Raw genomic sequence first — 5,019 nt, forward strand, 5'->3', positions numbered from 1 at the left:
TAAATTAGTACAAAATTTACATTATATTAAAATTTAAAATATATTAGTCCAAATAAATGTGATGAATTAATATGGTTGGATTAATAAATTTCATAAAAGCACAACATTAGTTTTTAAAGTTACCAAAAATCCCTTCAGTTTGAAAAAACTACAAATATTCCAACTTTATTAATTTGGGTTAAAAGTTGAGATACATCCTAATACACCCTTTTTATTCGATTTTGACTTTACCAATTCTTTCTACATCAATGACGGAATTTTGTGGGAGGTTTCATCCCACAATTTTCTCCTCTTCTTCACATTTTTTAATTAAGGTATTTTCCCCCAAATTCATCTTCACTTTTTTCTTATTATGTTCAACGATTTTTATCAAAAATCAAATTAAACAAAATCTTATTCCTTTAGCCCACCCAATTGACTGTTTGGAGTTTTGTGTTAAAGATGATGATGTTGTCGGTGCTTAAGTTATGGGTAAAGTCATTATTTCGGCAAAGAAAATTGCCCCTGTTGAGGTTATTTTCCCCTTGTTTTCCGTCATCTGTGATTCAGGTAAACCTCCTAAACCCAACACGGCTCTCCGTCTATGGATGAAATTTGTTTCGTATGATAAAACTTCATTGTACAGAACAGAAATTGCTTTAGATCCTCAACATTTAGGGTAAGACATACATATTTTCCATTGAGAAAAGGGAGTTCTTTGAAGCTATACCAAGATGCTCATGTTAGCGATAACTTTAAGTTGCCGGATATACAGCTGGAAAACAATAGCAAGATTAATCTTAAGTAAGGCTTGTTTATATCTGTTCTTAAATCTTTCAGAATCAGCATTGAACGAGGAAGAAACTGTTACATAGCTACACTTGGAAACAATGTATCCATTCTCTTTTGCTCCTTGTTGTTGGCAGGTCAGTAACAAGCATTACCCGATGAAATAGACATGTTGTGAAGATGAACAAGTTTTAAATTCAGTTGGTCCTACAAGCATTTTAATTAAATTAATTAACCTAATCTCATATAAAATAAGGATGTTTAATTTTATGTCCTTGAGTCTAATTATCAACTAATTACTTGCGGGTACTTTCCGTATCTTATACGAATATTATTTAACAACAATTTCACTTTTCTAGTGATAACTTTAAGTTGCCGGATATACAGATGGAAAACATTACAGTTTTTAAACACAACAAATGCTGGCAATATATATGTTATGCAATTTTGGAGGTTCATCATTTGGTTTACATTGTTGGTTGGTCGGATTTTCACAAAGTGAAGTTAATTTGAGATCCCACCAAGCAATTGCCACGCGACAATGCCCACCAAGCCATTGTTGGGTGATTCTTCGAAAAGAAGATCTACCAGTTCAGGAGATATAGTTTGTGCAAAAAAAGAAAGAGTTGTTGAAGTTACAACTATAGATGCTCCTACCAACGATATTACCTGTTTGTTACTGGTCAAGATTTTAGTCCGATATACATTTTTTATTACGTTTGCTATTTTTTCACATTATATCTCTGAGTATCAAAAACTATATAAGTATGTATTATCGTACTATTTTGTTTGTGTGAAAAATGCATAAGAGAGATACATATTAATAAAGCAAGAGATACATCTATAATACTTATATATATAGTAGGTATCTCTTGATATATATTTTTTTGGATTAATTTTGTGTCTTAGAGATATAAGTTATTACAGAAAGAGATACATTTAAGGTTCTTACATGTTTAGTATTTATCTCTTACAAGATATGTTAATATATATATTACTGTAGATACATCAATTTGCAGGAATTGTGGACTTTTATAGCTTTATTTGTTGAGTATCTGAGCGATTAATTAGAAATATCATGTTCTGGTGTTGTGACAGAATACCACATTTGAGATATGTATTCCTATTATGAAAGTATGGAGCTGATAAGGCGGAGAACAATTACTTAAGTGACAATGACGACCCACCGAGGCCTAAACTAACCATCATGCAACCAGTTGTAAGAAAAGACGTTTTTAGTCTTGAATAGTTGTAGTTATCTTTGTTATGTTTAACCTTTAATTAATATTTTGTCTTTTTTTAGATACAAGTCTATCTACAATAATATTTCAGTTGTCTTTTGTGGGTTTTTTTGTGTTGAACTAAAGTAGACATGTTTTGTTTAAAGATTATGTTTTATTAAGAAGTAATTCAATTTTTTTCTTTAAATAAGTGTTCCAAATGCTGTAGATATTTGATTACTGTGGTTGATTTTTTTATCTGATATTAAAACTTTTTTTATTTTAGTAAGTGTTCCAACTGGTAGAAATATTACAGATTTCTATGATATATATATATTACCAAAAAGAGATATATCTATTAAGGGAAAAGACATTATTTCCACCCCATACTATACAAGAAAAGTTTATGCCACACCTAAATTATATAAGTGACCTATTACACACCTTAACTATATAAAAGTGATATTATTACCTCCCCGTGACCCCCATTCTAAGGCGCGTATGTTACACTTATTTTAGGCTCGTTCAGCCTATTAGATAACAAAAGTAAATGGCTAAAAACATTAAGGGAAAAGGCATCGTTTCCACCCCAAACTATCATCGAAAAGTCGAATCCACACCTAAACTATATAAGTGACCTATTACACACCTTAACTATAAAAAAGTGATACTTTTTACTGATGTGGTGCTGACGTGGCAGTGCGTGTAAAACACTATACCACATGCAAGTGGTGGTAGCCTGTTACTTCGACTTTTCGGGTATAGTTTGGGGTGGAAACAATGCCTTTTTCCTATCTATTAATATATAAGAGATACATTCAAAAACATATCAGAAAATATTATTAGATATGTATTAACAGAAAGAGATACAAGATTATATACCAACCGATACATATAAATTAAACAAGTAGATGGTATTATGATTACATCACTAATATATTATATACAACAATAATTCAGTTATATATTTTTGTATCACTTTATTATATATCACTTTATTATATATGCATATGATTATACACATACATGTGTCTATCAAGATTTTATGTATCTCTTGAAAAACTTATTAATCTGAATAAAATATTATAAATATTTACCTTTCTGCGTACTCAAGTTAATACATAATTACATTACAATTCAATGAAGGGATGCTTAATGTTTAAAATCATTATGTATCTAATATCCACAATCAAAGAAATATATTTTATGGAAGTAATAAAACATGATAAACAATCAGTTAAACACATAGTTTTGTATGGTTTAACATGATACTGTAAAACATATTCACATATACGAAATTTTATTTAATGAAAGTAAAATAATGAATTTATTTAGCCAAATGTTATTCATAAAAGTCTCAAAACAAGCATAAACTTCTTAAACAATGAATTCCAAATATATAAATAAAAAAAATAACCTACTAAGAATTAGTCTCTCTTATTCATAATCCGACATCAAGGTCACTCCTCTTTTTGAAAAAAATTACAAGTACGTATGTTGGTCCTTGACAGAAATCAGTATTGTGATTAAGAGATACATTAACAAAATTCAGCACTGATGGTATTATGATTACATCAATATTTAACATCAGTATTGACCACACATCTAGCATACCTTGACAGAAATCAGAGTTTTCTTGTCCTTGTAGATTTGACCAACCTTAACTTTATTATTGTTGAAATCTGAAATAATATTTTTCATCTTCACATCGACCAAAGACAACGTATTCAAACAATCAAAATTATCAACAATTGTTTATGTAACTTCTTTACAAGAATTCTCCAAACACATAACTACCCCGGTTTCACCGTCAAACATCTTTCTTTCATTTTTATTGATTGTAGTGATGTATAGTGGATACATCCCAAAATCGAATACACTTCTCTTAACCTCAATATAAAGCTTTGCACCCATATCATTACGAATCAACATGAAGTTGCATTACCATCAACAACATTTTGAGCCTTAATTTTTTCTGCTTTCATCAATTTCAAGTCTACGACAATAGCGAAAATCAATTTTTCATACTTAACAGGTTCGACTACAATGATGACATCACTCTTATAGCCCTCATACTTGATATCATTAATCCAAACACCGAAATGACGCAATAATACAAAAATATTCATTGAAAATAGTTCAAAAAAGAATAAAGAACCATGAAAAAAATAAGAAGCAAAATAAGTCTGCAAAATGGTTATGGTAATGAATTTGTCCAAAATTGAAATTAATAATAGATTACCATTTTGGGGGGGATTTTCTTTAGTTATCTAGAAGATTGGTTAAGCTAATTGATAATTTAATGATTTACTAACTATTACATCCCTTGATTTAAGCTAACCAATCCTTGATTTAAGTTAACCAGTTAAATAATAAGATGTATCATTAAGATGTATCTCGCTTAGTTTGTATGTATCTGAAATAAAAAAAGAGAGATGTTATAAAATTTTGAAAAAAAAGTCGGGATAACATGTAAATATGGGTAAACTAGTACGAATTTACGTAAATTTTACTTAAAAATCCAAATGAATATGAATTTGATTAAAGTCCAATTTTTATTAAGCCAGTCCATTAATTTAGGCCAGAAATAATGGGCGTGATTTGCTAAATCCAAGATTTCATCATATTCTAGAGGACAATTGACCATCATATGTTGAATAACGTGGTATGCTAAGTCAAGTGAAGGAGCCAATATGACCATGCTACATGTCAAAATGATGTAACATGCCTAATGAAATCAAAGGCCAATCAAATGTCACTATGTCACTTAAATCTGATTACCAAAAGAAGCCCATAATCATCATGACTTTTTTCCTTCAGACAACTATAATAGGGGTCTCATAATTCAAAAAAGGGACGAGCAATTCTAACAAGAAATAAGATAATGCTCATGGATCAAATGCCACAGATTTCTCTACAAATGCAAGCATTCATTATCCAGTTCATTAAGATTCAAGATCAAGACCACGAGATTCAAGAACAAGCTTAAAGACCCTTGAATTCAACTACAAGTTGAGATTAAGATCATCAA

At 29.9% G+C, this 5,019-nt stretch overlaps 1 long non-coding RNA gene across 1 annotated transcript; it reads left to right on the plus strand.

The window, feature by feature from the left end:
* Positions 1-240: 240 nt before the first annotated feature.
* On the plus strand, positions 241-2,291 carry LOC107841948. Its single transcript, XR_007045153.1, has 3 exons — positions 241-549; positions 820-905; positions 1,867-2,291. It is a non-coding gene; the product is annotated as an uncharacterized LOC107841948 (long non-coding RNA).
* Positions 2,292-5,019: the final 2,728 nt, after the last annotated feature.

This window comes from Capsicum annuum, chromosome 9 (assembly GCF_002878395.1).
Source record: "Capsicum annuum cultivar UCD-10X-F1 chromosome 9, UCD10Xv1.1, whole genome shotgun sequence".
In the NCBI taxonomy this organism is placed as follows: Eukaryota; Viridiplantae; Streptophyta; class Magnoliopsida; order Solanales; family Solanaceae; genus Capsicum; species Capsicum annuum.